Genomic DNA, 22,977 nt, shown 5'->3' on the forward strand with positions numbered 1-22,977 from the left:
TACTGCCAGCTGGCCAAGAACCAGGCTCCAGGAATGCTCTGGGGCTCAAATCCATAGGGTACATAAGACATAGTCTACAAGTGTGCAAAACACTGGTTACAATGGCCATAGGAAGAGACTTGGAGATATTGGTAGACAGTAAGCTTAATTTATGCACAGATAGTAGGAGGCTTAGTAGCCATTAGGGCCCGGACCATCCATTCATTCAGATCCCAGCCCTTATAGCATCACAAATTCAGGGGATAGACCCCTAAATTAATTTAGAACCAAGATCAGCCTGAAAAGGCTGCAGACCCCAGATTGGATCCCAGAATGAATACAGATCCCAGAATATAGACCCCCTATCCAAACCCTCTAAATAAATTCAGATCCCAACCAGCCTTCCTAAATAAATGAACTACAAATCTAAAACAGATCCCCAAAAACTGGTGTCAGCACCAGTTTAGACCATCTAAATAAACACAGACCCCCTCCCAGATCTCTAAGTATACGCCTAGATCCTTACATATACACCGATCCCAGACATCCTAAATACATTTAAAACCAAGACTAGACCCTTAAAATATGAGACACTCTGAGCACTTATATACAGTTACTCTACCCTGTACCTATGTCCTCTGGCTTCTGAACTTGCACATATATGGTTATGTGACTATACAAGACAGGTCCTTCAGGGTAACAAGCTCTGTACATTTGTGATTTCAGGGACCAATGCATATTGCTGTTTTACTGCAGTTCTTGCAGTAATTCTCATTGAAAACATAATAGATCGGTAGATAGATAGATAGATAGATAGATAGATAGATAGATAGGAGATAGATAGATAGATAGATAGATAGATAGATAGATAGATAGGAGATAGATAGATAGATAGATAGATAGATAGATAGATAGATAGATAGATAGGAGATAGATAGATAGATAGATAGATAGATAGGAGATAGATAGATAGATAGATAGATAGATAGATAGATAGGAGATAGATAGATAGATAGATAGATAGATAGATAGATAGATAGATAGGAGATAGATAGATAGATAGATAGATAGATAGATAGATAGATAGATAGGAGATAGCTAGACAGCTAGATGATAGATAGATAGATAGATAGATAGATAGATAGATAGATAGATAGATAGATAGGAGATAGATAGATAGATAGATAGATAGATAGATAGGAGATAGATAGATAGATAGATAGATAGATAGATAGATAGGAGATAGATAGATAGATAGATAGATAGGAGATAGATAGACAGATAGATGATAGATAGATAGATAGATAGATAGATAGATAGATAGATGATAGATAGATAGATAGATAGATAGATAGGAGATAGATAGATAGATAGATAGATAGATAGGAGATAGATAGATAGATAGATAGATAGATAGGAGATAGATAGATAGATAGATAGATAGATAGATAGATGATAGATAGATAGATAGATAGATAGATAGGAGATAGATAGATAGATAGATAGATAGATAGATAGATAGGAGATAGATAGATAGATAGATAGATAGGAGATAGATAGATAGATAGATAGATAGATAGATAGATAGATAGATAGGAGATAGATAGATAGATAGATAGATAGATGATAGATAGATAGATAGGAGATAGATAGATAGATAGATAGATAGATAGATAGATAGATAGATAGATAGATAGATAGATAGATAGATAGGAGATAGATAGACAGATATTTCAGGAAAGTTGAGGCCCTTGTATTGATGATTACATGTAAGGAATTTTCCGCACAGGGATGTTATACATATAAGGGTCCTTTGTGACTTGGAAATATCTTTCTCATTCCTTCTCCTCCGGCAGGTTTGTACTTGTAGTGTTCTGACCTCCGAGTCTCCGGTGACATACTTCTTCTGCTTTTATCTGACATACTTTCACACTTTGTGTTTTCCAGACTAGAACAGAGGAAAGAGACATAGATAAAATCTGAGGTTTTCTAAGTTTACTTCTGCAGTAAGTTCACAACTGTATAGACTGTACGTTGTATTGCAGGACGTCACAATTTGCTCGGTAAGATCTGTAGGACACTACACCTATATTTTACCTAGAAACTAGCAAGTGCCCTAAAATATATGGGGCTGTATATATCATTGTTATGTCTACTGAGCTTACAATATAGAAAAGGGAAGTCTGACAATACATATCTCAGAATCCGGGAGAAATCTTACAGGGGTCTTCCGACACTACAATACTTATGGGCTATGCTTAGGATAGTTGTCCGACACCTGGCACCCGCTTTGATCAGTTGTTTGGAGAGGTTGCAGCATTCATACCAACTATGAGGCCTCTTCACTGCTTAAGAACAGCGCTGTACATTGCATAGTGGCTTTGCTTGGTATTGCAGCTCAGCCCCATTCACTTGAATGGGACTGAGCTGCAAATAGTTAATGTGACTAATGAACGAGACATCACATGTACTGTGAAACAAAACCAAATCTATATAGTTTTGGTTACCGTTTCAAAAATTTCAAGATTTCTGTCCCCATATTGTGACCCCCTTAACTTTTACATATTTGCATATAGAGCGCTGTGTGAGGGCTCTTTTTTTAGCAGTACAAGTTGTAGTTTTTATTGATAACGGTTTAGGGATTGTATGTTGTTTTGATCGCTATTTATTCTATTTGTTGTGGGAAGGGAAACAACAAAAAAATTGCAAATTGTGTGTTTTGATTTTTTATTTCCCCTCTATTATTAGTATTATTTCAGACAAGTTTATGTCCATTTTGGGGGGCAATTAAAAATTTTTTTTATCTCTTATTTTTAGACCCCCAGGGTATTTGAACCCTAGAGAGTCTGGTCACTCATACAATATACTACAATACAACTTAATGGCAGTATACTGTGTAATTGATCCATACAATATACTGCAGTGATGGGATTGGGCGCCTTCAATAGGTTCCTGGCTATCATAACAACCAAAAGCTGCCTTCTGATGACACTCCAGGGGGGCACCACTCGGGTCCAATATGGCAGTGCCCGTGTGTTGCTATAAAGGTGCTTCAAATAGACTGAGGTATCTAAAGGATCAACAGCCATGATTGGTGCAGACATTGATAACCAGTGGCGTACCTACCAGGGATAGCAGCGGTAGCAGCTGTCACAGGGCCCGGGACATTAGGGGCTCAGCGACAGCCTCTACCGCTGCGTTTTTTTTGTTTTTTTACTAGGCCGCTACCGACTGGAGTTACTCCAGCTGGTAACGGGCCCTATTTACTTACCAATCCTGGCAGGGGCTGGAATCAGTAAGTGATGCCACAGGCCCCACAAATACTAACATTATACTCGGGGGTCTTTTCAGAGGCCCAGGAGAGGTAAGAGAACATAACAAACACTGTTACCTCTCCGAGTTCCAGACAGGCTTCGGGCCTATTTCTGTGACGTCCCGGACGTGTAAAAAATGTCATTGAAGTCAATGGGAGTCTTAATTTTTACACGTGTATTCTTTACACGTGTATTTTGACAAAATTAGCGCGCGTTTACTTCGAGTGAATGGACCCTCATACTCTGGGGTCTGAAAAGACCCCAGAGTATAATAATTGCTCCTGGGTGTTCACAATGGGGCATAATACTGTGTGCAGGGGCAACTATTGGGGATAATACTGTGTGCAGGAGCCACTATGGGACATAATACTGTGTGCAGGGGCCACTATGGGGGATAATACTGTGTGAAGGAGCCACTATTGGGGATAATACTGTGTGCAGGGGCCACTATGGGACATAATACTGTGTGCAGGGGACACTATGGGACATCATACTGTGTGCAGGGGCCACTATGGGGGATAATACTGTGTGCAGGGGCCACTATGGGGGATAATACTGTGTGAAGGAGCCACTATGGGGGATAATACTGTGTGCAGGGGCCACTATGGGACATAATATTGTGTGCAGGGGCCACTATGGGGCATAATATTGTGTGCAGGAGCCACTATGAGGCATAATAGAGCGCGCAGGAATGGGGGGGGGTGTCGGTTGGGGTCTTCAGAGTCAGTTGGGGGGGCCTCGTGTCAAAAGTTCACCACGGGGCCCCGCCATTCCTATTTACGCCACTGTTGATAGCCTTGGCATCAAGACCATTCGCTCCCCAATGATGTTCCAGGGGGGGCTGCAGTCGCATGGATGAAATACGTGACATCATGGCTACAGAATTTGTGGGGATCAATGGGGAGTAAGATCAATGGGAGAATTTAACAACCCCTTTAAGGGCTCATACATGTGAGTATCAGAGCAGCAAATATTTGGAAATCCCCCCAAAAAAACCATAAAGTTTAGAAGTGACCTAAAGACCTCAGCAGCCGTCTCTCTGGAAACTACAATAATCTGCACTCGCTGCTCAAGATTCCAAAAAATTCATGGACACATCAATTTTTTTCACAGACACTGCAAAAAAGTGCCCTATTTTTACAGACTCTCCAGGAAATCTGGCAACTCCGGTGACCATATTTTACGGCTCTGAACAACCTCCAAGTTATAATATGTCATGAGTAGAAGTCTATGGGGCCCCACTGAGTCTCCATAATACAGAGACAGTTATATCTAATGGAATCCAAGATAAAAAATATTGGCGTATTATGGAGGAATTTTTAAGTAAAAACACAGACAATGTAAACTTTGACTGGTTGATGTCGGATTAGAGATGGATGATCCTCGAGAGAGTCGTTTCGTGATATTCACGAGGTTCGTCCACCTGTTTCGTTTCGGCCGAACAAGTTGCTATTATGATACTCTCCAGTCCCCATAGTATAATATGCAGAGGCCCAGGGGAGGTGTGGATATATACTTACCTCTCCAGGGCTCCCTTACGGCATCTGCTGCTCCATCATAGATGTCTTCTGGCCTAATGGTTGATGTCAAGGGTCCTGGGAGACCTCTGAGGCCTGTGATAGGGGTTCGGTGGTCTTGTGGGGCATGCTGACATCATGATGCTTGTGTGGGCCACTGAGGAAGCCCAAGAGAGTTGAAGGAAGGTGAGTATAAGTGTTTCCTCCCTTGGCCATTTGGCACCTTCCCTGGGTTACAAATTATTATACTCTGGGGTCTATTGATAGTTGTTCCCGGTGGGCAAATTACAAGGGTTTTGGGTCAGACCCAAAAATTTTGGAAAATTTTAGGACGTATCTGGTTTGTTCCCAAACAATTTGCTCATCTCTATACTGGATGATAAATCTGTGGCATGGCTATACCTCCAAGTTTTTTTGCACAACTTGGTAAATTTAAAGGGGGTTTCTGGGCAAATGATATTGATGATCTATCCTTAGAATAGGTCATCAATATCAGATTGTTTGGGTCCCTGGTGTCTCTGTTCTCTGTGTCGTGACTATGCTGAGATACTGCAGCTCCGCTCCTATACAAGGGAATGGGATTTGAGCTTCCAGCTTCTGGCTCCGTTCTCCGTACAACAAATTGGTGGGGTCTGTTGATGCTCTATCCTACAGATACGTCATCAATATCACCCCAAGTCATGACCAAAGCTATGTCGGCTTGCCAAACAAGTCAAGAAAAATTAAAGGGGCTCTATCATTAGATATTCTGGTTTTTAGATAAATAATATGCCTATATATTCAGGTGCTGCTAATCGTTTTTGAAACCCCTCCCCCCCCCCGTTTTTCTGAATTACCGTTAAAACGTATATGTAAATCAGTCCTACCGTGCACAGTGGGCGTTTCGTGCACCCCCCTGCGTTATAGCTTGTTCAAACCCTCCTCTCTTCTTTGACTTCCTCCTCCTTGCGATTTACCGCCTCCAGCCTGGTGGTTTTGATTGCAATCTCGCGCATGCGCAGTAGCGTTCCCTCCAGAACTGCTCAGTTCCCCTGATAACTATGCAAGTGTGCTGCGCATGCGCAGTACGGTCGCGAAGTTCTCTACAGGAAAATGGCACTGGAGCGTGCGCAGTAGTGCTCCGGAGGGAGCTCTACTGCGCATGCACAAGATTTCGATCGAAACCTCCGGGCTGGAGGCAGTGAATCGCAAGGAGGAGGAAGTCAAAGAAGAGAGGAGGGCATGAACAAGCTATAACACAGGGGGTGCACAGAACGCCCACCGTGCACGGTAGGACTGATTTACACATACGTTTTAACAGTAATTCATTAAAACATGGGGGGGGGTTTAAGAACAATTAGCAGCACCTGAATAGCCTTTTTAATGGCTATTCAGGCATATGTTTATATAAAAAAACGGAAAATCCATTGATAGAGCCCTCTAATTGTAAGCGAGATACAACAAAATGCGGCACACCGCGACTAAATTCTGTCCCAAAGTAAATAACTATACGACACAAGCACACTAGTAACTCTGCCCCATTGTTCCTAGCAGAGAATATCTCCATAATAGGAAGACAATACAATAGGGTTTGTAGGACCGTCTAGTACAACTCAGTGTGTACGACGCCTTAAGCCATTTCAGAACAACGGGTCCACATGTGACCCCTCCATATTACCCTGCAGGGACTATTGTGCTAGCCGTAACATTTAGCCTATGTGCCTGTATTTTCCATCTTCCAAGCAGGAAGGACAGTGAATATTTATGTTCTGACTCCAGAATAAGCTGCTCCTTGTTCTTGGCCAGTGGAGGGATGAGGGCGGCCTCATGGCCCGGGCTTCTAGCTTGTCATTGGTAAAGCGAGTGCAGCCAGCTGTAGGAGGGACAAGCCCCTCATCCCAGATGGGACAGTGAGTCTTCTGTCTGCTCCCAGCTGCCTGCATCCCACACTGCATTCTGTGTAGACGTGGTACAGGGAGGGGGAGAGCAAAGGAAACCCTACATGCCTGTGGAGCACAAGGTAACGGGGAAGGCTTCATGTCCGGGGTGCATTTATGATATGGCCATCATATACGAATGACCAGACCAGATCTTTGTAACATAAGTCAGAGATCATTTTTAACTTTTTTGTTGTCGCCGCCAACCTACTAATCGTACTAGACCAGATATACGATGCAGCTGCCCCGTATGTATTAGTTGAGTTGTGGGATAATGTTTCTTTAATGTTCATAGGTCTTGTCTACTACAGGTACCTGCCCCACTTATAAGAGGGGTGTGTATAGATGTATACGGTGGTGCTCCGGCCACCGCACTCCATGTGACTGATGATAGAAGAGCGCTATGTTGCCTTTTGTGATGGTTTATGCTATAATGTTACATTCCTTTGTACTTTGTGCCACGTTTGCTCGCCTTCCCCCACCCAAATTCCTGCTAAACTTTTCTCCCCGAAAAGTGTCTTAGTTGTGCAGGTTGGTTAATATTCTCAGATCTCCTAGAAAAGGACCTTAGTATAGTTGAGGTCCAACTGGGATCCACTACTTATGGTTCTTCCCAAATGTTTATGGGTACGAGCTTATGTAGACTTTGTATACTTTTAGTTGTGGAAATCTCTTAACTTTATGTCATTGTCTTATAACTAAAGTGTGAGGTTCCTTCACGTCTGCGTCCTACTGTTTGTTGTTATGGTCCGTCACTGGGCCAGAAGAATGGGAAAACCATCTGGCTAATGATGGACGACAATGGATTCCAAGGACCCCCATTGATTGAAACGGGTTCCATCCGGTGTTCATTATTTTGTCCCTGACATTGCCAGGTGAAAAGTCCAACTTGTAGGACTTTTTGGTTTGGGATTTCAGACAGATTGTGTGCCGGATGTAAACATAACCAACTTGGGGTGAAAAGAGATTATTAAGCTGGCCATATACATCAGATATGGGGGATAAAACCCTGATGTCTTCCATGCACATACACACTTGGCTTGGCCCAGCATACAAGTGTTCCAAATTGCAAGATGAGTAAACTGCTGAAGGTTATCTCCGGTGAGAACAAAACAATTATGAAGTCCAATGGCCTGATTCTTCTTTTCCCTGACATTTGCTGAAAGTTAGGGCATCCCCCATGTGCAATAGATGATCCACCGGTGCCAGTGAAATTCTCAGGTTGGAGAGACAGTCATCTAATGTGTATGGCCACACTTAGACATTAGATGAATGTTGGGATTTTGACACTACCAGTTGACCCCATAAGCTTCGGCTATTCTTTTAACTCCCTATTCATACGCAAGCTTGGGAGAAGGGAATAAGCCAGTGCCAACCACCAAACATCTAATCTGAGAACAAGGATTGGCCATGTTGAGATGTATCTGCCCAATCTTTCTTTCTCCCAACATCTAATATACATACACAAGCCCTGTATACACATTACATGGTTGACCAGTTTCCCCGATATCAGCAGATCCATCCAACGTTCATCTAATGTGAATGGCCAGCTTTACTCTATTGGGGTCTTTCATTGTGAGATCTCAAGATATTCTTCTCACCGACTTCCTCCAGTCTTGTCCTCATCCTTTCTGACAACCGTATAAACTTTAGGAAGTCTGTGAAACATCTCTAAATGACAAAGTCGGGGTTAATAAGGAGTTTCATTCAAGTGATATCAAACTTATTGGACTCCTCCCATGCAGATTGTTCCTCCAGGACGTCTTGTCTTGTCCTAGTACCTCCATGGTTTCTTATCATACATGACGCACCTATCTGTGTGTTAGGTCTTCTTTACCATGTTCTCTTCTTCTGTACTACATATAACCAAGAAATAATTGGAGACTAGTACAAGGGTGTGGACGGAGCGTTGGCTTCCCTGCTGCTTTTTTCCATTTCGGTTATTTCTCCTTGTTCATCTTCCTCCCACACAAGAAGGAAGCCATGCTGAGTATTATAGAGATGAAATATCATTTATCGTTTATGCTCACGGTCATTTGGAAATTTACTAAGACCAACCTTAGCCTTCAATAGTTCTGAAACGTTGCGCGTCTTGAGTGTATAAATTCATGGAACTGGTTATGTTTTATTACTAATCTACCCAGTGCCCGGGTTACTTTTGTGGAGGGCAGCAGGGGAGGCCGCAACTCTTGTTCCTCTTTTTGCCAGCGACTCTAACTGATGTCACCGATTCTCCTGATATGTATTGAGTAAAGTGGAGTTGGTCATGTGACCGAGAATCGGAGAGTCAGTAGGGAAGGCAGAGGAGCGAGAGTTTCGGCCTCCACAACTGCCCTCTGCAAAGGTCATGAACGGATCGTATATTAGTAATAAGGCGAGGAATACACTGGTAAGCTTTATTATTGCCAAAATGTAAGGCTGGCCAACTATCTAATGTGTATGAGGACATAAGGGGAAAAGGATAGGGCATGTTGAATTTTACATGGCCAATCCTTTGTTTGAGAAAAGCCACCAACAAAGTTGTATGTCAGTGGCTGACTACTGTCTCACCATTCATAGGTCATGTATGCTTAGTCTATGTACATAGGGGAATCAGGATTGGCCATGATGAGATGTATCTGCCCAATCTTTCTTTCTCCCAAGCCCTGTATATACATTACATGGTTGACCAGTTTCCCCGATATCAGCAGATTCATCCAACGTTCATCTAATGTGAATGGCCAGCTTTACTCCATTGGGGTCTTTCATTGTGAGATCTCAAGATATTCTTCTCACCGACTTCCTCCAGCCTTGTCCTCATCCTTTCTGACAACCGTATAAACTTTAGGAAGTCTGTGAAACATCTCTAAATGACAAAGTCGGGGTTAATAAGGAGTTTCATTCAAGTGATATCAAACTTTTCGGACTCCTCCCATGCAGATTGTTCCTCCAGAACGTCTTGTCTTCTCCTAGTACCTCCATGGTTTCTTATCATACATGGCGTTGTAGATGAGTTTAACCCATTAGACATCTATTTCTTCGTACCCACCCATAAACACTAGACATTCATGTGTTTCAAGTAGAGGAAAGGACTGCCAGACACCTCTGGCAGTTTCTGAACAAAGGATCAGACATGGTGAAAGTCATTATGCCCAACCCTTGGGAGAGTTGGGACACATTAGATGATGGTCCAGAATCACCTTAAGACACTGTTATTTGATGGTCCAGATGTTTAGCTTGTGGGACTCATGTCATGTAGGACTGCGGTGGTTGTGAAGAACTACACATGACTAGTTGTTCTCTTAAAGGGAACATTGTGTTATGTCTAGTCCTGGGCCTGGCCTGAGCGTGACCCAGAGTTGCGAAGAACATAGAAGAGAGTCTCCATGTGTCATACTGTGTATTAGTTATGTCTACTGTAGAGTGTTCCTTTAAGTAATGAGAGTCATGGGGAGGCACTTCACATAGTCTGTTTATACAAGTGTTGTGGTTAGGTGGTGTCATGGATTCTGGTCAGGAAGTTCTGGCGGGTGAGCAGTCACATGTGCTCGGTGTGGCCTGTAACCCTATAGTATGGTGACTCTATACGGCACACCTGCAGCATGGTTGTCAATGACCCCAGCACTATGCGATGTGCACTAAGCCGTATAGGAAAGGGGGAGATGCTGACGTTGTGTTTTCTTTGCTTTGATACTTGAATACAAAGTGGCACACATCTTTGTACCAGACTTTTCTTATTATCATATCCTCCGTCTAAGTGCAAGCCCCCTGCCGATCCTCTCCGGTGTATGGCCGGGCAACACATGTGCTTAATCTAGTTGTCACTTCCCGTCTCCCACCCTGCCCTGAAGACGGCTGAAGGCCAGACGACCCTATAGGGAGTTGCATTGGTGAATTCCAGATAGTTCCCCCATTATTCATACATGAATGTACAGTAGATGTCAATGATGACAAATTTCTTTATTAGGGTAAAGTCCAACATGGCGTCCAGAATGGACACCCTACATTGCGGAACGAAGGCTCGTTTTTCTGCAGCTCTTATACTTCTACCTTCCACTCCTGGCTTTGGCGCAAAAAAAACACAGCAAAATCGGCAACAAAAACGCTGCCTTTCTGCAATGTGGGACCTCAGCCTAAGGGTATTTTGGGCATCATAAATCATTCCCTATCCACTGTCTGATCGACTGATGACCAGAACGGGGGCCCGTGTGCCCCATATGAATGTAGGGGCGGGTTATATATGTATACTGTTGTGCCATTTGCCTCTATCGGATTACTGAGGAAATAACTTGTAATGACCACAATACTCATTTATGGTGACCAAAGGTTGGAGATTTATATTGAGGAAACCCAACAATTTTTTAGGAACCTTCTGACCATCTATTGTATATAATATGCTTATAGAAAATGTTACTAGTCTATTCTTGGCATGTAAAAAAATATGTTTATTCGGTTTGACCTTTGCCCTTTGCCTTCCATCAGTTCTTCTCGGTACTTGCAGACAGTTTTTGGCAGATCTCGGCCGGCAGGTTGTTCCCGCCATCTTGGAGAACTATAGGCTTGCTCCAATCCTTCTGGCTCTCCATGTCATCCCAGACAGACTGGATGATGATGAGATCATGGCTATATCTGTGGGGGCCGTATCATCACTTCCAGGACCCCTCCTCCAAAGGGCAAAGGTCACACCAAATATTGATGGCATTTAGGTTCAGCTCTTCTAATGTGTATGGACTCTCTTAGAATTTGGTATAGGTTTACATGAAAGGACCATTGAGGCAAGTTTGTACACCTTGTGGAATCTGACCTCGTGACCACCAAACTCTTGAGTAAGAGCAACAATCTTAACAAATAGCGTTTGTATATGTTCATCCACTACACAGGGTTCTCCGGGAGAAGAGGGGGTCCGAACATTTTAGAACACATGTCGAAATTCCTTCCGTCTCTATAGACCATTACACGTGATTTTTTTAGTGAGAATACACAAAGTCTTACAGATGCCCTAACATTAAAGGGACGGCCCACTGACACAAACCCTTTAACAGCCAGAAGAAGACACATGGCTTGCACATTGCACAGATGGGAACAAATAAAAGTTGAAGAAACAAATTAGGACCATGTAGACAAAAACAAAGTACTGGCCATGGTCATGATGGAAGGATTGGGGATGCCAACCATACCTTAGTAGGCAGTCTGGGAGAAGAATGGACTTCGGTCCATGGTGTCCAGGATCTGGCGGACTTCTGCAGATCCACATACACAGGACTGACTTAGGAGACAATGACGTTTCTGTACATGGTAATAGAATATGCTTATTGGGAGAAGGAAAACTTGATCTAGTACCACCTTTCAGAAGGTAGTGTCCCATAGATCAGTGGTTTTCAATCTTTTCAAGCAAAGTAACACCCTAGTGGAAAAGCTGATCTGTACGGGTTCCAGGTGTTGGACCCCAACAGATGACATACTGCTAACTTATAGGTCATCATTATGAAAAACTCCTTTAGGCTGTCACCCTATGGGCTCGTTCACATCTGCACCCGGTCTCCGTTCTGCAGGTTTCCGTTGACTGCACAAAACTGAGCAGGAGACAGAAACCTGCAGTCACATTCATTTAAATGGGTTTGAAAGCTGTCCGGCCGTGAGCGCCGGTGAGTGTTTTATGCTCTCCGCCGCAAAACCGTTTTTTTTTTAAACCGGACACAGAGTCGGACATGCAGTACTCTGTGTCCGGTGTAATAAAAACGGTTTCGCGGCGGAGAGCATAAAACGCTCACTGGCGCTCACAGCCGGACCCGGTCTGACAGCTTTCCGTCTTCTGCATGCAGAAGACGGAAAGCTCAGAACGGACTCCGGGCGCTAGTGTGAACCCAGCGTAAGGACACGTACATATTCCCTAAGGCCTTAGTCACATGTCACAAATTTGTTGCAGAAATTGTAATGCATTAAACAGATGAGAGGGATACCGTACAGAAATTTCTGCAACAAATCTGCAGCATGTGAATTCACTTCTAAGCAATAGGGCAATTCTATAATAACAAAATAGTAGTACATTGTATCTGTAGATTATTGTCTTTACTCTCTACAATCTGGATAATCCCGGTATGGATTTGTATAATATAAAGACTTGAAGACATGCGAGTAATTCCTGTCCTCGGAAAGGTCGAGGAGGGGCAGTGAGTCTGAGGGGGAATCTGTTTCGCTTCAGGATGTGCTTGTTTATTCCCTTTGGCTATGACATGTATATATATTTTACCAGGCCACTGGGCATAAATAAAGAATGGAACGTATGAGTCTGACAAATGCCGCTTTGTTACACGGTTGACATTTTGCCATCTGTGATCCTGCTTTCCTGCAGAAGAGGCGGAAAGAGCAACATGGACAATGGGAAAGGCAGAGAATTAGTTAAACAAGACTCAAAGAACTCAGATCTAAGAACAGGAAATTGATCTTTATGGTTAGAGCAGTCACATTTTATAATGCGGGTCGCAGCAATTTTACGTAATACCTACTCTAGCCACTAAACCAAAAAATAGCCTGACCAATACCAATTCTTTAAGAGTATTCTTTACAGAAGTCGCCTCATTTACGTCATAGACGGGATTACAATAGAAGATAACACCTCTGTAGATAACACCGCCCATCACTGCATCCATTACTGGCAGCAGATGATATCACAGCTTATCTAGAGCATAGATCTCATTGGGTTGGCTCCAGACTATTACTGCCTATGGCCCTGAGAGAGCTGTAAAGTGTATCACTAAATGCTGTTAACAGAGCGGAGGAGAAGCTCAGGCAAGATGGCCGACAAATAATCATGAACAGAATAGAATATAAAAAATCTACAATCAATAAATAAAAACAGATGGGAAAAAGTCACTTTCTGGTTTTAATAAAAAAAAATAAATGTTCCAAATCTGTGTATATTGTGGCCGGGAACGTTAATGGAACTCAATGGCTTATGTTATGTAATCGTACAGATCGCAACGTACTTCTATACACCAGTCATATCTGATGTCAGCTCATGGAACAAATTTTCTTTTGTTGCAATATATATATATATATATATATATATATATATATATATATATATACGGTATATATATATATATATATATATATATATATATATATATACAGTCCTATGAAAAAGTTTGGGCACCCCTATTAATCTTAATCATTTTTAGTTCTAAATATTTTGGTGTTTGCAGCAGCCGTTTCAGTTTGATATATCTAATAACTGATGGACACAGTAATATTTCAGGATTGAAATGAGGTTTATTGTACTAACAGAAAATGTGCACTATGCATTAAACCAAAATTTGACCGGTGCAAAAGTATGGGCACCTCAACAGAAAAGTGACATTAATATTTAGTACATCCTCCTTTTGCAAAGATAACAGCCTCTAGTCGCTTCCTGTAGCTTTTAATCAGTTCCTGGATCCTGGATGAAGGTATTTTGGACCATTTTTTTCTACAAAACAATTCAAGTTCAGTTAAGTTTGATGGTCGCCGAACATGGACAGCCCGCTCTCAAATGATCTGAAAACAAAGATTGTTCAACATAGTTGTTCAGGGGAAGGATACAAAACGTTGTCTCAGAGATTTTTAACCTGTCAGTTTCCATTAGGTACACCATGCTAGTAACGGGTTGGACCCCCTTTTGCCTTCAGAACTGCCTCAATTCTTCGTGGCATAGATTCAACAAGGTGCTGGAAGCATTCCTCAGAGATTTTGGTCCATATTGACATGATGGCATCACACAGTTGCCGCAGATTTGTTGGCTGCACATCCATGATGCGAATCTCCCGTTCCACCACATCCCAAAGATGCTCCTCTATTGGATTGAGATCTGGTGACTGTGGAGGCCATTGGAGTACAGTGAACTCATTGTCATGTTCAAGAAACCAGTCTGAGATGATTCCAGCTTTATGACATGGCATTGCATTATCCTGCTGAAAGTAGCCATCAGATGTTGGGTACATTGTGGTCATAAAGGGATGGACATGGTCAGCAACAATGCTCAGGTAGGCTTTGGCATTGCAACGATGCTCAATTGGTACCAAGGGGCCCAAAGAGTGCCAAGAAAATATTCCCCACACCATGACACCACCACCACCAGCCTGAACCGTTGATACAAGGCAGGATGGATCCATGCTTTCATGTTGTTGACGCCAAATTCTGACCCTACCATCCAAATGTCGCAGCAGAAATCGAGACTCATCAGACCAGGCAACGTTTTTCCAATCTTCAATTGTCCAATTTGGATGAGCTTGTGCAAATTGTAGCCTCAGTTTCCTGTTCTTAGCTGAAAGGAGTGGCACCCGGTGTGGTCTTCTGCTGCTGTAGCCCATCTGCCTCAAAGTTCGACGTACTGTGCGTTCAGAGATGCTCCTCTGGCTACCTTGGTTGTAACGGGTGGCTATTTGAGTCACTGTTGCCTTTCTATCAGCTCGAACCAGTCTGGCCATTCTCCTCTGACCTCTGGCATCAACAACGCATTTCCGCCCACAGAACTGCCGCTCACTGGATGTTTTTTTTTTTCCGGACCAGTCTCTGTAAACCCTAGAGATGGTTGTGCGTGAAAATCCCAGTAGATCAGCAGTTTCTGAAATACTCAGACCAGCCCTTCTGGCACCAACAACCATGCCACGTTCAAAGGCACTCAAATCACCTTTCTTCCCCATACTGATGCTCGGTTTGAACTGCAGGAGATTGTCTTGACCATGTCTACATGCCTAAATGCACTGAGTTGCCGCCATGTGATTGGCTGATTAGAAATTAAGTGTTAACGAGCAGTTGGACAGGTGTACCTAATAAAGTGGCCGGTAAGTGTATATATATATATATATATATATATATATATATATATATATATATATATGATATATTTGTGAAATGGGAACTTGAATTTTTTATATTATTTATTATTTTTTTAAACTTTAAACAAAAAATTTTTTTTTTGCTTTCCATAATGGAACTTGGACCTGGGATCAATTGATCCCTTGTAAAATATACTGCAATGCTTCTGTACTATGGTATACCATACATAGACTACCGATAGGGGACCATTGATTGGCTTCCTGGGTGCCATGACAATCCCTCAGAACCCCACAATCTCCGTATGGGGGTGTGAGGGGTCAAAATCAAGGATTCCCCCCTCCCCACCCAGATGCCATGATTGCTATTGATCATGGCATCTTTGGAGTTAAATTCCCAGTGCCATATTATTTTCCGACGCTTGCAGTTAGTCTTGGGTTCTGGTTATCCTTAGAATAGGCCCTCAATATTAGATCTGCGGAGGTCCAACACCCCAGACCCCCACAGATCAGCTGTACCGAGACATCACGGCTCAGGTTATTGTCTACATCTTGCTGCGCACTTGCCTTACAAACTGTACTGGTGGGTGTAGTTGAAGTCTATGGGTCGTCTTGGATAGGTCATCAATAGTAAAACCTGGATAACCCCTTTAAGTAATATATATGGCACAGAGCGTGAAAGGGTTAAAGAAGATCTTTCACCCCTCCTGACATCTCTATTATAGTAAATACTTGTATCCCCCATGAAATAACTCTTCTGGGGAATATTTTCTTAGAACTTTGTGTTGAGTCAGCCACAGAATCCCCTATAAGAGTGGCAGCCATAGTATCCCTATAAAAAGTGCCACCATAGTGTTTCCTGTAGTAGTGCCATCCTATGTAGGGACAGCACAGTATGACAGTAGACTTACTTGGTGGAGAGGCCTACATGAAATACACTGATAATTAGCTCCATTTTGTGGTCTACAATGGGCTATTGTTGGATAGGATTCGATGAACCTCTCCAATGAAGTCACTGGAATGTGAATAACATCTAGGTTTGTAGCCCAGATATGATCGGACTCTTTTACGAGAGCTCTTACATGTCCCCTGTGTCAAGGTTAGGGGTCTTTGAAGTGCTCGTAAATCCACAGAGGTCCTCCTAACATACAGGGCTTCTATAGATGTGGCTGTTTTGCCATTTTCAGGTGGGGTCCCTGCGGAGAGGAGCTACAAGGAGACTTATGGTCCTCCATAAATTTCAGAGTATGGTTAGAATGTAAAGAGTAAAACAGATCCTTCATGTGTAAGAGAAATTCTATCCTAGAGGAAGCTGATCCTAGACCAATCTATACTGAAATAAAAGGAGCTTAGGGCTAAGGCCCCACGTCAAGAAAGCGCTGTGGGAAAAACCGCGGCGGCAACGCAGCTTTCCTGTATGGACGTTCTGCCTCCATTATACTTATACAGGTATAATTGACCTGTTTTGGACAACGGTTTTGGAAATCACAATGTGTCCAGAGGCGTCTCCATTTTTGGGCTTGCATCATAAAAAGGGAATATGGCTCCTCAGATGGGCGTGGTCTTTTGAAATTAAAGGGGTTGCCCAAATTTTTTTACATTTTATTCCTATTATCTTTAATGGGAGTAAAGCTGCAGTACCGACCCCCCGGAAACCATACAGGGAAGGAAGCCATGTGAGGTATACAAACAGCTGATCTGTGCGGTCCAGCTGTTGGCTCCCTTCTGATCAGATGTTTAGGGTTGAAATAAAAAAAAATACTAATACCGAAAACTTCCTCTCTGTATACTGTAGGACCGAGGAAGATGAAGGAGAAGATGGAGGGTACCGCCTTAAACGGGGTGTAAGAGCACGGGCCCATCGCACCGCTGCATCATTCCACTCGCTGTATCCCAGTGCTGGCGCTTGGCCCCAAATTCTACATTATATGGCATACAATTTTACTAATAGACAATGAGATTTTTCTGTTACTGACACAGGACAATTGTGGTTATTACAGGCTGAACAATAGTCGCTCTGTGTACAGGAGGCTGCAGCAGTGACTGTTCACATTGTACAGTATTAGCCAGCATTTAAAGGGGCTGTCCAGGAAAATTTCAACTCTGTGGTTTTAGTACATTTTTATTCATTTTCATTTTGGCAACAACCAAAAATGTAGTTGCTTTCCAATGTCCTAATTCTAGACCCCTATCTTATCTCCACTTCCTCCCCAGGGGTGCAGCTGGGGAGCTGCACCCCTAACTGTGGTATAGCAGGAAGCCATAAGCTTCCTGCTCTACCACTTTCCAACTTGTAGGCCTTAAGTTGCCTTATGCCTGCAGCTTACAATCTTCGGGAAGTGAGCGGCATCGGTTTATTACTCACCTCTCTTTTCCACCGCCCTGTCAGCTCCTTCCTATGCCAAGGCGCAATTCTGTGACAAGTCATGTGCATCTGGTGGAGGCAGAGAGGTGAGTAATGAATCAATACTTACCGACCAATTCCCGGCAGTGGGAGCAGGCTACTGTGAGGCAGTGGAAGCATTAAGCTTTGTTGGGGCGTATTAAAGGGGTTATCCAGCTTTCTAATATCAATGGCCACCATGTGAACATAAGCTTAGATGGTCAGCTGCTCCCACAGAACTTGGCATTTTTGGTTGGTATTTAGTGTGTATGGCAAGTTTAAGACTCATTTCTTTTGCTTAAAGGGGTTGTCCCATAAAGTAAGGACCTTTTGCGCACTCCACATTCAACGTAACTGCTGCCAAGCTGAATGCGGGCAAGACTAGATGGGACTGGTGATGGTACGGCACTCGGCAATCTCTGGCGCTCCCATTGAAGTGAATGGGAATGCTGGAGATATCTCTTGCCCTCCTGTCTTGAAGCAATGCTTGTACAGCGTAGCTTCTTCTCTAGTGCCCTGCCAGTCAGTACAGACAGGACATGAGGCAAGGTAGCCCAAATCATGTTCTAAAGCCTTGTGGCAATGTGTATAGAGATGGCGGTAGTAACATGCTTTTCTATTCCTCCGGCTTATCTCCGGCATCTTTCATTTCTGCAGCTTATATATCTTTTAGATGTAATATCAGGTATCTGACGTCTGGGGCTGCTCATTGTCTCCCCTTAGGTTTGTTCGTTTCTGTGTAGCATTCTTCTCTACGTTCCCTCTGCAGTCGGCCCGCACTGCCTCCACTTTGTTATCTGCTCGCTGTAAAATTCCAGACATTTTTGGAGATTTTGCGATTTACTGAGCAAGAATCAAAGCCTAGAAGGAGGGGGCAGTGAGTATAGACATGTCAGGTATTAGGAGACGGGAAATGTACCAAAAACAACCAGGCACAGAAAAACACCATTAACCCTTACAGGGCGCTGGGTCGTTTGGGCCTTGGCAACTTTTTTCATATTTTCCATCACCGCCTTCCAAAATTCATAACTTTTTTATTTTTCTGAACCATATGAAGGCTTATTCTTTGCGCAATAAGTTGTACTTTTAGCTGGCCCAATATATTACGGTACATATCGTTTTTTGTTTAGCTTTAAAAAATATTTTTTGGGGGGTCAGTGCGATATAAGGGTTAAAGATGGCGTACTGGAGAAGATTAATATTCTTGTTACAGCCTGTAATAATACTCTGAAGCCTGCAGAATTGTGATTGCAGCTCTGGAGTGTAATACAGGTGGTAACTTAGGGCTCCACATATCAATGTCCGTATTATGGATGGGCGTCCCCATAGGGCAACATGTCTCCGAGTGTGTCATACAGGCAGGTATAGCAGTCAACAAAAGTACTACGAGGACTATGACGTACGGGTATCATCTGCATGATGACTAAGCGTACACAAGGGGATTACAGTCCTAAGTGACATACCTATAGGACCGCGGTGGTCACACTGCAAGACCAAGGGGGCCTACAGGTTGGTGCAAAAATTCTTTGATCTCCTATCTGATTTCCTTTGATGGTTGTCAGTCTATACAGTACAGTAAATTTATCCCGCTGCCCTCCGGTGCACTGGAGTGAGAAAATTTATGATACACAGCCTTCCACTGTCAGAAAGGAGAACATTAACCCTTTCATTGCAGTTGGTCAGCAGCCTATAGTTAAGTAGGGTCACTGGAAAGTATGTGTGCAGAGACATATTATGAGCAAGTCTTCATGGTGGTCTGGATCAAGATAGAGAAAGAAAGGGAATGTAAATGCCGCTATAATGTACAAACGGGACGTGGCTGGGAGAAATCTGCAGTAATGACCCTGCACAAAGTGATAGGACCTGCTCAGTATCTCAGAATAACGGTCTCCACTTTGATGCCATCTTCTTCAAGAAGCATTTGCTCCATTACAGGTTTCCTTACTCATGGTGGGTGTTTATGACACTCAGCTGAAGTCTTCACACAAATCAGTAAATTTATGACTATAAGTGCCAGCAATAACGTACAACCGTAACATTGGCTTTCAAGTAAAGACATGAAAGGAAGAAATCTGTAACTACTTATCTGCTCGCATGCGAGCTCATCTGACAACCATCTGCGGCCTGCCCGTGACCGCCTACAAATATGAATTTGCCTGTATGTGGCCATTACAGTTTATTTTCCTTGTCAACAAGAGGAGACATAGAGCGCCATGTAATAACGCCGTATGGCCGCTATATCTAGGCAGCGACGTAGGAATGCTTACATGTTATACTGTATGTATATTACATAACCATGTTGTAATAAGTAAATATGCTGGCTTCTTGTATACACATTATGCCGCCATGTGGTTGGTTGGCGCTCACTGAAAGGAGAATTCACACGATGTAACGTTGAGCGTGATCTGGCACTTATACACGTGCCAGCAGATGACGTGCTCAAAATGCTCCCATTCATTTCAATGGGAGTTAGGATCGTATACGCCGCGTTATTTTGCGCCCGTGATTTCCCATTCCTTCTGTAGCCATACTTGGCTTTGGCTCAGAAAACTGCAGCAAAATCTGCAACAAAAAAACTGCATTTCCGCAACATGGAGCCTTAGCCGTAAGGAGTATTGTTAGGATATGCCATAATGCCAACACTGTCTGACCTCTGGACCGTCAACCGTCCTGAGAATGAAGTGGCTGCAGATCTGATTCAACGCGGTTTGTGTATCGGAGCGGTGTACTGGTGCTGAGCATGTATTCTGGAGACTATGGGAAGAATATGCAAATCTGTCTCCCAAGATTTATATCGGAAGACAGTGCCTCAGTCATGCAGTCCACTAGGGGGAGCTCCCTTTAACATCACACCCGACCTTCCCAGAGGCCTTTGCTGCAGTGATGTGGGATTTTACCAAGTCAGTCTCTCTGTTGAGGACAGCGGCTGTTGACTAGTCTGGAGACTAGTCAGCAAAAAGTCAGGAATAGATGTGCAGTAAATATTGCAAAAGAAGCTTTCGTGAGTGGCGAGGGGATGTGTGGGAGGAGAATGAGGTTTGAAAAAACTGGAGCTTGGGTAAGTTTTCAGGAAGGTGCACAGGCACAAAAAGTACCAAAGCCACACATTTTTGGCACAAAATCATGGTGATATACAGTACTGACCAAAAGTTTGGACACACCTTCTCTTTCAAAGAGTTTTCTGTATTTTCCTGACTATGAAAATTGTAGATTCACACTGAAGGCATCAAAACTATGAAGTAACAAATGTGGAATTATATACTTAAAGGGATCCTATCACTAAGACATGATTTTTTTCTAAGTACCACGTCGGAATAGCTTTAAGAAAGGCTATTCGTCTCCTACCTTTCGTTGTCTTCTCCGCACCGCCGTTCGCCTACAATCCCGGTTCTTGTCGGTATGCTAATGAGCTCTCTTGCAGCACTGGGGGCGGGCCCCAGTGCTCAGACAGCACTGGGGGCGTCCCCAATGCTGCGAGAGAACTCTCTCCAGCACCGCCTCCTCTTCTTCAGCAGCGTCATCTTCAGCCTCTTCTTCCAGCGCGTGCCCACAGGCCACGAGAAAATGGCCGCGCACAGTATTGGAAGCGGCCATTTTCTCGTGGCCTGTGGGCATGCGCAGTCTGCTCTGTCCAAGGCCCGATGCCTTAGAAGTTACAAGCCACCGCCGGAAGACGAGACTGAAGATGACGCTGCTGAAGAAAAGGAGAGGGCGCTGGAGAGAGTTCTCTCGCAGCATTGGGGACGCCCCCAGTGCTGTCTGAGCGCTGGGACCCGCCCCCAGTGCTGTGAGAGAGATCATTAGCATACCGATAAAAACCGGGATTGTAGGCAAATGGCCGTGTGGAGAAGACGACAACGAAAGGTAGGAGACGAATAGCCTTTCTTAAGGCTATTACAACGTGTTACTTAGAAAAAATCATGTCTGAGTGATAGAATCCCTTTAAAGACTACCTTTCATCAGATCGGGCACATGCAGTGTTATATACTGCTGGAAAGCTGACAGTGCGCTGAATTCAGCGCACTATCGGCTTTCCCGATCTGTGCCCGGTGTAAAGCGCTATCGGTTTCGGTACCGTAGCGCTGTAGTCAGAAGGGCGTTTCTGACACTTAGCCAGGAACGTCCTTCTGCCCAGCAGCGCCTATCGCGTTGTACTCTAATACTGGGGAGGAACGCCCCCTCCCCTCCTGATAATACTCATCTATGGACGAGCACTGTGAGCAGAGGGAGGGGGCGTTCCTTCCTGCTCACTCTGTACAGCGCGATAGGCGCTGCTGGGCAGAAGGGCGTCCCTGGCTAAGTGTCAGAAACGCCCTTCTGACTGTAAACCCCTACTGTACCGGGACTGATAGCGCTTTACACCGGGCACAGATCGGGAAAGCAGACAGTGCGCTGAATTCAGCGCACTGTCAGCTTTCCAGCAGTATATAAAACTGCCTGTTCCCAATCTGATGAAAGGTCCTCTTAACAAAAAAGTGTGAAACACCTGAAAATCTGTCTTATATTCTCGGTTCTTCAAAGTAACCACCTTTTGCTGTGATTCCTGCTTTGCACACTCTTGGCATTCTCTTGATGAGCTTCAGGAGGTAGTCACCGGAAGTATATATAAATATTTATATGTATATTGTGTTTGCCTTCCAAAAACACAGCAAAAATTAGTATATTTTAGTATATACCGTAGTATTAGAATACTCTTATTCTACCGTGTAATTGCATCTCTCTGCCCACAGAGGGCAGTCTTGATAACTGGAAACTAACAACTAAGTACATGAACAAAAAAAAATGATTTATGGACACGTAAAATATGGTAGAATGTAAAGATGGCCATGAATAGCGCATTGTAAACTAGGACGTATGACACAATGTCATTATAACTTTGCTCCTTTCTTCAGGTGGAACCATGAGGAGTAAAATAGCGCAATGTTCTACAAGGAACGTATGAGAAGACTTCATCCAACAAACTGGACTTTATTGTCTGCCGGTAATCTCTCCTGTGAGTATTCTCTACCCATATGGTGTCATGTGATATAATAGAGATTTTTTGCATTTTCTTATTTCCTAATTAGAGATGAGCGA

General features: G+C 43.4%; 2 protein-coding genes across 2 annotated transcripts in view; both read left to right on the forward strand.

Moving 5' to 3' along the window:
- Nucleotides 1–22,977, forward strand: part of ARCN1 (archain 1 coat protein complex I subunit delta) — a 137,708-nt gene that overhangs the window by 22,323 nt on the left and 92,408 nt on the right. The window lies entirely within an intron of this gene.
- Nucleotides 6,692–22,977, forward strand: part of PHLDB1 (pleckstrin homology like domain family B member 1) — a 91,364-nt gene continuing 75,078 nt past the window's right edge. Inside the window, exons 1-2 of the mRNA XM_075277698.1 lie at nt 6,692–6,809; nt 22,794–22,894. The gene's annotated coding sequence lies outside the window, so the exon portion shown is untranslated. The remainder of the gene's footprint in view (nt 6,810–22,793; nt 22,895–22,977) is intronic.

The sequence above is a fragment of the Leptodactylus fuscus genome, chromosome 6 (genome assembly GCF_031893055.1).
Source record: "Leptodactylus fuscus isolate aLepFus1 chromosome 6, aLepFus1.hap2, whole genome shotgun sequence".
Taxonomy (NCBI): domain Eukaryota; kingdom Metazoa; phylum Chordata; class Amphibia; order Anura; family Leptodactylidae; genus Leptodactylus; species Leptodactylus fuscus.